General features: G+C 42.6%; 1 protein-coding gene across 1 annotated transcript in view; it reads right to left on the reverse strand.

Annotated features, from left to right (window-relative positions):
- LOC139727770 (glycerol-3-phosphate acyltransferase 1, mitochondrial-like) overlaps positions 1–5,131 on the reverse strand; it is a 61,616-nt gene extending 56,485 nt beyond the window's left edge. Inside the window, exon 1 of the mRNA XM_071638748.1 lies at positions 5,026–5,131. The gene's annotated coding sequence lies outside the window, so the exon portion shown is untranslated. The remainder of the gene's footprint in view (positions 1–5,025) is intronic.
- Positions 5,132–12,700: the final 7,569 nt, after the last annotated feature.

Consider the following 12,700-nt stretch of genomic DNA (forward strand, 5'->3'; position numbering starts at 1 on the left):
GCCGTTGAATTTACTCGTACCCCTCGTACCACTCGTCAGAAATCTAGCGCGATGGACTTAACCACTTCAAAAATGTTGAATTCTAACTTACTAGTTCGCAGAGTTTGGTAAGTTTTTTTCATGCAGTGTATAACTAGTATCATTCTTATTTGCTAGTAAGTTGAAAATTCACACTTTCTTTGCCACTTCATGTTTTCTCTGGTCCCCCAATCGCGAATTTAACCACTCGTGAAAAATTCGCGAAAATTTATGGACGCGAAAATTATAGCGTATACAGTATACTATGGCAGATATTCCAGATGTCCCAGGCAGCTCAAGACATCATCTCCTGATGGGACATTTCACAACAACCTCCGAGTAGGACCATGTTCTTCCTCCTAACAAGCTCACAAGTCAAGCTCATCTTTGTAATAGACTACATATCCCTTTTGCAGATTACCAGTAAAGAATAATAATCATAATAATAATAATTCATAATAATAATAATAATTCATAATAATAATAATTAATAATAATAATAATAATAATTCATAATAATAATAATAATAATAACAATAATATTTAATCAGAAGAAGAAGAAGATGATGAAGAGGATAAGAAGAAAAAGATCTATACGTTTTCATTCAGACAACAGTGATATTGATGTTTGACTAATATCTAACAGTTTGTGTATGATATGATATAATGTAAGCCGCCCATAACTCAATAACACTGTCCAAATTTTGACCACCTTCTCCATGTAGAAACCTACAGGCTTAAGTTGTGCACAGTCGAACTTTGGTGCGGGTGCCATATGCATTGTGTTGTGGAATGTAAACTTCAACAATTATTTTGTATCTGATGCACATGTTTTAACCTGCCATTCGTTTTGCATGAAATGGTGGACCTGGTTCGTTATATAGACTCTATGGTCTACTCACATTGCCTTGAACTTGAATTAAGTCATGATTAAACAGTGACTCTTTACGAATATATTTGTAAAATGATGTCAGACTTCAGTTTCATGGGGCTGATAGTGATTTGTGCATGGAGAGGTGAGAGTCACAGAAAAAAGCACTGAAAATTTTGAGTCACATCAGGCCGATAGGTGCAGCAGCCCTGCATTTAGTGAACCCGCAAGGCTCTCATGCTTCGGAGGATCACTGCATATCGGTTGATTAACACTCAATTTTCGTCAGAAAGAACTGACAGGATTTTTTTCTTCTTTTCATCATGGAGAGTGGACATGTGTGTGTAACAACAAATCACAATGTGAACTTGCGACCATCAGATGTGGGATGGATAAGAAGTGAAGAGGAGACCTCATGAGCACTGCGGGGAGGGGCCTCTTGAGTACCCCAGAGGTGGGTGCTCATGTGGGGGAGAGTGCCTTGTGAGACAGAAAACCCCTAATGAGTGGATTTCCCGGACTGAATAGATTAATAGAGTGTAGGGTTAGAGCTTAGTTAGGGTTTGGTTGGGGCCAGGGGCTGTGCTGAAGTTTATAATAGAAACCTAAAATACCGGTACTAGTAATTTAGCCCCCAATACCCAGGATAGCCCTGACGACAAGATACTATTAGTTACCCCCTGCTTGTTCACGAAATACGGGCAAATAATATATATACGCCATGGTCTGGTACCATATTCCAAGAGGCCGGAAGCCGAATGGAATATGGCACCAGACCGTAAATATTTCCTGTATTTCGTAAGAACAAGCCTGGGGTAACGATTTTATCTTTTTAAGTGTAAGTGCTAACCTTTTTCTCACTGATTTCCTCTCATGCATGATGTTGAAATCGCCGGCTGTCAGTAACATTGTTACTTACCCTGTTTTTGGACTGCTTGCACACATATAAATAAATTAAAAAAATCACTTTGAGTCACTCCTTTTGGGCAATTCCACAGTTAGGTGGACATGAAATGGATAAAAGAAATGTGCCTCTTTATCTTACTCCTTAATTTAGGTAACAGCTAATGCCATGGATGTTCACCAATCATAAAGGGCTTTCAAATTCAGTAGATTTTATTTTTCATATTTATTGGTTTTGCGAGATCTGAAACCATCGTTTAAAATGTACACGTGGGACTGGGGATGCTAAAATTCACTTAAATGTAAATTAAAGAGGGTTCCTTTGAAAAATTTTTCTCAAAGTTTTGCTAAAGGGTAAAAGATGAATACATTTGAATACTCCAGAAGTCATGCGACATTTCATCAATTACAAAAGGGTGAAATGACCTGCGGAATTACTTCGGACAAATGTAACGTTACTAAACCATGCTTAAGTTTTGGGGGTCTAACGAAAAAGTTAGGTCTAGTCTAGCTAATGAATTATTGGTCGAAATGCTAAAAATATTTGCGTGAACATTAGTCATGATGCAATAATTGAAATTAATGCAACACTTTGTTTGAAGTACCTTGAATTTCTGCACACTTTTTGTTACAAGACTAGCAAGACATTGATTTTTTTTGTCATGTCCTTTTTTCGTAATGTTACTAACCTGCCCTTTTAACTAACAGGTTAGCTGCCATCCCGATCCCATAAATAGCATATACTAATTAGCAATTCTTAAATATTGATTGGATTTTATTTTATTTTATTTCATTATTGATTTTTTTTAAATTCTTTTCTAACAGCTAGAATCATAAATATCAGTTCGGGAAACCCACTCACAAGGGGGGCCCCTCCTTATAAGTAACCCGTCCCCCTTATAAGTAACCCCGTCCCCCTTATAAGTACATGTACTCAGTCGCCACGTCTGCACTCAAGCATTGCCGCGCCGCCGCGCCTGGCGACACTCGCGCCAGTAATCGCTCGCATTTCAGCATTCGCATGGGTCGTTTGACATTGCATTTAAATCCATGATTTTAGATATGATGCCTCAAACCGATTTTGCTCAAATTTCGTGAGTAACTAGGAAACTTGTGAAGCTTTATGGACATAATCAAGCGAATTGCCGCAGTCCTTTCATTTTCGCGTTGCATTGCAAAAAAGCGTGGAGACTCCTTATGCACTTGTCAATGTAATGACGCACCTTACTACCCCCGGACATGGGTGCGTCATGGTCATTTTTTGACTGACCACACGGGGTTTTTGACGGACACCACAGTCACTTTTTTGACGGACATAACGCTGCAAGTGACGAACACCACAGTCACTTTTTTGACGGACAACACGTTGAAAGTGACGCACACCTCGGTCACTTTTGTGACGGACATCCTCGGTACATTTAACGCACCCCCGTAAATACTGAAACGATTTTTGCATACGTTTTATTCAAACAATTTCATTTTCTTTTGGTTCGTACACATAATTTGTAAAAGTTTCGGCAAGTTTCCCTTACCATGTAAGCACCGTATTGTCATTCACCGTGCATCACGCTGCTGCTACGATATTCCGAACAGTAGTATTCTGTGCATGCAATCCATACATGACAATCACATGTGTGCAGAATGCGCTGTGTGTGCGCGGCCATTGCTAGTGCGCGGCCATTGCTAGTGCGGTGGATGCATACTGCTGCAGCGCAGGTAGGTACACACCACGCCACGGCATTCATATTCCCTCTCGAGTACTGCGTAACTACAGCCTAGTCGCGGTACGTAGAGATTCGCACAGCTAACAGCGTCGCGCGCGCGTCTGGCCAGCTGGTCGGGCTATCCCGCGAGCAGAAAATAGCATGCGGCAGGCAGTTCTTCTGCTCCCGTTTCGACAGGAAAGATTGAACTAAGTTGTTACATCGCTGAACAGTCCCTGGTTTGAGATTGAGTATGCATGATTTCATGGGTTTGTTGGAGGGAAAATGTAAGGAGAAAGGGTGGCTTTTAAATTCTTTGCTTGCCAGATTCTGGCAAGCATTTTTTCCTCTTATTCCAAAACGCTTCCCGACTTTGATTTTCACTTGCCGCGGGAAAGCGCTCACTGTAATTTCACTCGCGGTACGTGTATCCGGGACCGGTAGTGTGCAAAAATGCGTGCAGTTTTCCATAGCCAAGTAACGTACCATGACGCACCCCTCGGTTCAAAATAATGCGTGTTATTTTCCATAGCCAAGTGACGTACCATGACGCACCCCTCGGTCAAAATTTTGACCGACAATGATGGGATTTTGACGCACCCCTCGGTCAAAAATTTGACGGACAAAGCTGGTAAAATGATGAACACCTGGGTCACAAATTTGACGGACCAAACGAGGAAATGACGCACCCATGTCCGGGGGTAGTGGGGTGAGTCATTACATTGACAAGTGCATTATAAGGGGTGCCCCGGGGGTTACTTATAAGGGGGACGGGGTTACTTATAAGGGGGACGGGTTACTTATAAGGAGGGGCCCCCCTTGTGAGTGGGTTTCCCGAACTGATATGGGAAGGATGAACATGTTTTTAACATGATTTTTACTTGAAATGAATAAATGAGGAGCTAGTAGTAAAAATGAATATCTAAATTTGTTTAAATGTAACGTTACCAACCGCGGAATTGCCCCTTTTGCTTTGAAGTTTGACTTTGACCTTGGCCCTTGCTACTGGCCCCGGAGACCGCGCCGCCAGGCGCGGTCCTGGCGGCTTCCCCCCAGTTTCGCTAATGTGAGAGCTCCCCTATTCTGTGTGCTTGTGCGAGTGATTGTGAATTCTGTGAACATCGGTGAGCTGCTTATAAGACATCATTTTGTGCATCACAAGCAATGAAATGCCTCAAACAGTCGCCGATGATAGTCATTTAGGTTTCATCGACCCATGTAAGTATTCCTAGTAGTTTGTGTTGAAAATTTAAGGAAATATAGCGCCGCAAAGGCACCCGTTTGTTCAACATGAAGATCTGAAATGGGAGCACGGCGCAGCCGCCACACTGCGTGTGGCGGCTGTCGCAGTTAGGTGCTAGGTTAGAATTGCTGTCCTTGGCACCGTATAATCGTATAAAGCACCTTGCCGTTGGCCGCCGTGTTCTCTTGCCTTTCTCTTCAGATTTTTCCCTTCCACAGTAGCGCCGCTCACAGCATATCAGAGATGCATATCATTGGGAAGAAATGAGAAAATAATAATAAACTTACTTTGGTAATGCTCGTCAGCCAGTTGCAATGGATACAACACTCACAGTCAAGGCACCAAGCTCGCACATCAGCATGCAGCAGCAAGCAGTGAGATCGCGAATGACCTTCTTCGTATTATGCCAGGCTAGCTAGCTAGCTAGAGTACATGTACACTGCATACAGTCCGACCGAACGAGCGAGCGCTCACGGAAGAACACATGAAGCAGTCAAAAGATTCCAAGAAGCCATCCACGCACACGCAACATGTGAGTCCAGTCCATCCTCTCACGGCCCACGCGTGAACACCTGCTTGACAGGCATGCACAATCGTCATGTATGATCGCGCTCGCGGCACGTATCGCGCGGACGGAGCTTCGGGACTGGCGCCCTCATCAAAGATGTTGGTTGTTGAGATTGCGCAAGGTTATCCGAATGAATGAATGGCGCGGTGTTTAATACGAATCGAATCACACAGTTCACAGCATCTAGCATGCAAAGAGTATAGACCCTATATTATAGTCAGTAATCCGTACACCTCAATCACGGTCCAGTAGTGTAGCTTCCTGCATAAAACAACTACATTGTACCATGACTACTGCATGCAGTTTACGAGCCTAATTAGACCGCTCACTCACTATCACCGACTGTCGCTGCGCTGACTGTATGTAGGGGACACTGATCCTGATTCCTGATCCATTACTACTCTTGCCACCACTGCACTGTGTATACTGCTGGTACCTCCAAGCCAAGGGCAAGGCGCCAGGCTAAGAGTAAGATCTATTTAGTGATCTGGTAAGTAAGAAAGATACACTAAACTAGATCTTATAAACACTGTCATCAACAATGAGAATGATGTCATCATCATGATCATCACTCGGACATCAGGACATAACAATCCCATATGTCATCAACATAGGGAGGCCTAACTACACGCAGCCGCTGTTGCGAAGCGACAGCGCTGTGCGCCACAGCGGTCTGGTCAGGCTAACTAAGGGAGGCCTAACTTTACATCATTATGTACATACATCATCATTATTGTCAGTCATATATTTTACAATGTAATCTCCACCATCATCAGTCGGTGGCCATTCATTGCGCCATTTGTCATCATCATCGACATCAGTAGTGTCAGTAGAACGTTCTATATGATATGACTAGAAGTTCTAGATCACTAGGCTATACGGAAGTAAATTTTATAGATAGTATGGACTATGGTAGGTAAGCCACATCTCACCACCATGCCCCATATCGCCATAGTGCGTATAAATTCGCTGCTTGCACGCAAAGCAAGACAAAAGTGCGCGTAGGTGAGATATGGGTGCAATATAATACGCAGAGAACTAACTCCGTCGCGGGGCGCTGTAGTGTAACATAGTTACAGTATGTATTGGTCCGTATTGGGGTCGCTACTGTGGTTAGCAGAGAACATGCATTTGCCATTGGTTTGATTTGCATTAAGAAACAAGGTGGAAAGAGGCATCAAATTGCAAAAATTTGTGATTTTCTGGAGTTTTAAATTTGGCATTTACTATTAGCCAATTTTCTTAAAATTTCACTTATTCTTTGCTATGGAATGCATCAATGTAATTCAGTCTGGGAAACCCGCTCACAAAAACAGACTGAATTTTTTCTTCTTTTCATCATGGATAGTGGACATGTGTGTGTAACAAAAAATCACCGTGCGAAGTTGCGACAATTTATATGTCAGATATGAGATGAATAAAAAGTGAATGGGGGGCTTCTTTTTTGAGGCCCCCCCCCCCCCCCCCCCCCCCCCCCCCCCCCCCGGGAGGCCTCATGAAGTCTTCTGGGGGGCCTCCTGAGGCGGGGCAGTGCTCGTACATGGGACGGTCCTTGTGAGCGGGTTTCCCGGACTGAACTAGACGACGATATCCGTAGGTCATATCCAAAATGAGTGTGTGGGATCGGGATCTGAACCTACGGTATTTTTCAACATTCGTGACGTGAAAATCAGATGAATTATGATTGTTTTTTCACATCAAAAGCCCGATAAAAGTTTGAGGGTGGCGATATCTGGCGTACCAAAAATGAGCATGAGAAAACTGACACCGCGCGTGATTCGTGGCGATATTCTTGTAAGGTGACCTGAAATTGTAATTTGAGGACAGCATCGGAATCTCTAAAGGTTTCTCCACAATATGATTACATTTCTAGCCGATTTCCAATCAGTTTTGATATTACAACGTTGTAGAATCACTCGTTGAACTTTAGGGTGGCGACATGTGGTGTACATATAACCAATCATATTCATAGTACTTGTAGGCGCTACAACGGTAGGTGATCCTGTCATGTCAAGACTTCGCTTCTTCGGTCATTAGATTTTACTTTGATGGCTTTGTAGAATCAAAAAAACAAACATGGCTTGAGTTAAAGCCCAAACAAAGTTCTGGTACGGCTGCAAAAGTTGTCAAATTTCGCTCCCAAATGTGAACGTATGCTTGGGAAATGTGCAGGATAACGATGTTATTACAAGATATTCGATGGGTAACGACGAAAATGCGAAATATTAACCAAAAAGGTTCAGTCTCAGAACTTCCCCGAACGGGGTCAGGCTAAACTCGGACTCGGGAATAACTTGGCTTCGCTTTGACGGCAGGATGAGTTGTAATGGTTGTCCCTCTGATTGTACAGTGTTGTCCTATGGGAGCGGCCTGTATAAACTATCTAGCGCTTCGTGTTCTGGCTACTCGCAGTATAATGGTCCGAGTTGTTACAACGCGCGCATCAAAAACCTCTTTTGCGCGCATGCAAAATTAGTGTGCGCCTATCAAGCACCTCTAAAACAATCAAAGGCGCTTGATAAACAACAACAAAAACTCCAAAGACCGCGCGTCTCAGCAACTGAGAGGACGGCGCGCTGTCATTTTTGTTTTGTTTTGTACAGGATTACGTTAGCACGCACTTTCCTGACCATTCAGTTCACGTGAGTTAGGCCTCACGATTTTGGTGTATTATGCAGTGGCCAGTAGAATGTGGCGATCACGAACTGTGTGTGAATTGTCTGAAGTAGGGTCGAATTTTTCCCGAGACCGAGTTAGTCTGGAGCCTTCTGGAATAAAAGTCGGTTTTCCTACTATTATTATTTTTCTCAAAATACTCCAAACCGACTCATCATTCCGGCAAACCGCGTCAGCCAGGTAAGTTTCTTAGTGGACTCTTTCGATATATTGCAAGTAAAAATGAAATGGTGCTAGACGGGTTCTCAAGCACTTACCGAAACTTAGTTTTCACTTTAACCTTTTAGGCTTTGAACTTAGTGTTAGGGTTAGTAGACATGGGCAGGGAGTGGGTATACAGATGCACAATTTGTCAATTGTAATCCCAACCCCTGGGTACCCGGGGATGGCCAGGACTTGCAACCAAGTTGGCCGGGGATTTCAGCATTTTTTTCGCCCGGTTTGTTCGGGAATAGACTGGCCTTTGTCGGGGGAAATTCACTTATTTTGCCCCGATGGGTCGGGAATATACCGGGGTGTTGTCAGGGGAAATTGAATTATTTTGCCGCGGTGGGTCGGGAATGGACCAAGCTTTGTCGAGGGAGGTCCACTTATTTTGCCCCAGTGGGTCGGGAATAGACCGGGCTTTGTTTGGGGCCGGAGGTCGGTGGGGAATAAACCGGAGCTTGTCGGGGGATATTTGCTCTAACCAAATGGCAGGGATTTGGGGCGGGAATTTTGGTCGGGATTGAGCCGGATTTTGCTTGAGATTTCTACGCAAATACTGCCCGGCCTGTCGGGGACTTGGGCGGGATTTCTGCACAAATATTGCCCGGCCTGTCGGGGACCTAGCGGGGGATTTCCATTCAAATTTTGCCCGACCTGTCGGAGACTTGGCCAGGACTTGGCCGGGACTTGGCCGGGTGGTGTAACATCCTAAAATTGCAAGTGGGATGCAAGTCCCGGCCATCCCCGGTTACCCAAGGGTCGGGACTACAATTGACAAGTGCATTATACTGCCTGAATGCGTTCAGCGTTTGGGCTCTTACAGTCACTGTGACAGTTTACAACTGTATGAGCATGCAGGGAGGCGGAAGAGAGACTATCTCTCTTTATAGAATGGGTAGCGAGAATCCTGCAATCTCATTGGTCGAGAGCTATGTGTTGATTTTTACTGGCCGCACGCTGAGTCACAGTGGTAAACATGTTATCGCGCACTTGTAGCAAGAGTACGCCAACTTGTAACAAAGATTCGCGCACTAAGCAAGCGTTCGCGCACCCTGTACGAGACGCCTATTGGCTAAAACAACCATGCATCAGTATTTACTGATGCATGGCTGGCCGTGTGTCCAGTAAAAACTGACGCATGGTTTGTGTATGTCAAGCCAAAAGGAAATGCATCCAGTAATTTTGTCATCGGTTAACACGATAGCAAAATGGGTTTTTGGCAAGAAAATTACCCATTCTATAAATCAGATGACGCACATGTCTTTTCGTGCGTCAGTCGGAATATAGTGTGCATGCGGTAACTATGGAATTTAGCCTAAACCCACTCGGCTTCGCCTCGTGGGTTAAGCATTCCATAGTTACCTTATGCACACAATTCCGACTGACGCACTCAGACCTGTGCGTCATTTGTATACTAATACACCTCCCTGGTACAAGGGAGCACTCCGGGGTTATGGGTAAGTTAACAGTAGTGTAGTAGTTAGTACACAAGTTGAAACCTTGGTCTTCTTTATGATGTGTTGAGTGATGGAAGATAGGGAACCAATAATACACACTGAAGTCACTGTAGTTAGTAAATTGGGTCTATTCCAAGACTTAATCACTGTAGTCGCGGTATAAACACTATGTGATACTACGCGTAGATTTACTTTCTGATGACTTGCAGAAATTTGAGCATGCAGTCATGCCACAGACAAATCTATACAGTTTCAATGATAATGCAAAAGTAGTGAAAGCTATCCATACTTTTGGTCTCTCATCATCATTATCATCTATACATACAGAAGGGAAGGGTAGTCATGTGGATGTCGCGGTCAAATCTGCAATGCTGAAGACTTTCTACAAATTATGAGTATGAGTGTGTTCTGCATGAATTTATTGTCAGACTAAAAATTATTCAGACCAATTCTTAAGAATAACTGAACTGGAAGCAGTGACATATTATATGCTACATGTGTACGTTCACACCTGTGCGTATTTTGCTTGCATTTTGTTGCATAATTGCCCGAACACAGACATACGAAGCCATACCCAATCAAAAAGCGCAATGAAATGTGCTCACTATGTACTTGGTATTCAGAAGAGCACAAAGGCCTGCGTTAGTCGCTCACAAGTTTTAAAATTTTTTTAATTATCGCAAGCAAACGCAAGGCCAAATCACCTACAAGCAATATGAGGGGCAACCAGGAAAGCGAGCAATGGTGAGCGACATTTAGTGACTTAGCGCAATATACAATCATGACAAAATAATTGGGCCTAGATCTAATTGAAAGCAATTATAATCACACACAAGAAATTGTAAAAGTGATTTATAGCTTTTCTTATTAAATCAAGAGTTAATTAAAATATCACAGTCACACAAATCTATAGAAACGTAGATGCTTGTTTATTCTTGTTTTCCAACCCTTTCCCGATTGAAACAATGCTGACAAAACAACCTACACTTGTAGACTCTGTGTAAAACGCCGTTTTCACGGATCATAATTAAGCCCACGCATTAGTATAATTTCAGGCTAAACAATTCAAACTTATTTATTTCATATTGTTTGTCTATTGATGTGGCATTCACCATTTTATTGTTTCTTTTTTCTGGAGACATAATTATGATATATTGCAATTGTCTTATTCAAAACCCAAACACACCATGCATGCATTAATAGTTGACACAATTAACTGGCAAGATAATCATTATGTTAAATTCTATGATAAAGTCTCATATATTAAACATATCAGCTTTCAACATGTTCAACGAATGTGAGCATACATCAGGAAGGAGTGAAAGCTCTCTCACACCTCCCTGCAAGACTGCATACATCTTGAGAACAGTAAAAAAAATAGATAAATAAAAGATACACATGAAATGCGTAATTATGATCTATCACCACCAAAACATTTCATAACAAAAAAAAAACAAACAAACAAACAAACAAGAGGAACAGAGTGACATTGTTAGTTAGGCCTAGGCAGTTTATAAAATTGCAAGATAAAATGTGAGTCAATTTTGTAAAACCAAAAGTCAAAGCTTTCACTCCTCCGAAGGAAGCATCAACTTTATTTTCGTTTTGTTTTAGTTTTTGTTGTTACTTCGGAGACTGGTCAAAGGCAAGGGTGCTTATGCGTATAGTCCTTCAAAATGTAAGCCCCATTGTATTCATACTTTGCTGCAGCCATGGCGAGCTGTTTTACGCTTTAGAGTGAGCTGGCACAGAGCAGTGTGACCAACAGACTAGAGCTAAAGCAGGGGAATTACACAGAGTGAGATGCAGCGAGACTAACTGCAATGGTGCAAGCTGTTAGCGAGCAGCCCGACCAGAGAATGAGCTATATACGCAACATGGCAAGCAACCTGCATATTGAATCATACTGCTATGAGCAGCAACAAGCTGGAGCGAGGTAATAGGCGATCACAGGCAACGGTACGCAGTTCTTGTGCAGGCAGCATGTTTACAAGCTATATACACAATAATGTGACTGCAACCTTCAAAATTGCCACTTATCCCTGGGTATGGCTGTATATTGATCTACCCCTGCAAAGTGCAGCAATATGCAGCAGTTTAGGCAAAGGTGTAACTGAAGCATAAAGGAAACTAGCAGACCAAGTCCATTAACAGTTTGTTTGCTGAAAAAAAAAACTGTTTCTGATATTCAGATTACAAGGAATGCTGAAAAGCTTTATGGGATGACCATGGGTATGCTGATTTAATACCGGTACTCTGTTTTCTTAAAAATGCTTAGGGTTTTTTTGTCCATGCTAGGATGAAAAATGTTGTAGGTCCCTACACTTGAATCGTATCACCCCTCTCACAGAGGCTGAGAGCTTACAGTGATAGTAGAGAGAAAACAGGTTCAGTTGCTGAAGTCTATCTGAACAAGACAATGAGCTCTCACCACTAACCAGGGATCAAGTTCATTGCTTTATGTTATCAGCCTTGCAGTCAATCTCAAATATGGCCATCAGTTACAAATACAATGTGTATTGGACTCCATGAAACATTGGCAGTACTCAAGATGAGGATCGTACAATGTATAGTCTGCATATTGTGCCACTTGATAAAAATACGATAAAAAATCTTGCTTCATGAGACCCAACATCTGGTAAGATTTTTGTATTGCAGCTGTGATGCATGTCTCTGAAAAGAAAGTTCCCTATCAATGGTAACTCTCAGATCTCTTTCATTAGGGACATACAACGTACAATATATTCCAATGGTCTGTCTTCTATAATAATGTAAGCCCCTTTGGGATAGTCTTTTTTTTCCCCAGATGGAGTGTTTTATACTTCAACATGATATTTTGTAGTTGCCAAATGATTGACCAGTGAGAGATACTGGACTAAAGTTCTCTTGAAGTTGTTGACAAGAATCCTGGTCCCTTATTAGTGCATAAACTTTGGCGTCATCAGTGTGCAGTGTAGGGCCTATGGCTGAGCATGGCTAGATGTTATATCCGGCAGGTCGTTAGACGTGACAAATAAGGTGGGCCCTAACCTATAAGCGGAGGATGCAGCTATG

The sequence above is a fragment of the Diadema antillarum genome, unplaced genomic scaffold (genome assembly GCF_040938485.1).
Source record: "Diadema antillarum isolate AM-2024a unplaced genomic scaffold, OU_Dant_1.0 seq00000150_RagTag, whole genome shotgun sequence".
NCBI classification, from domain to species: Eukaryota; Metazoa; Echinodermata; class Echinoidea; order Diadematoida; family Diadematidae; genus Diadema; species Diadema antillarum.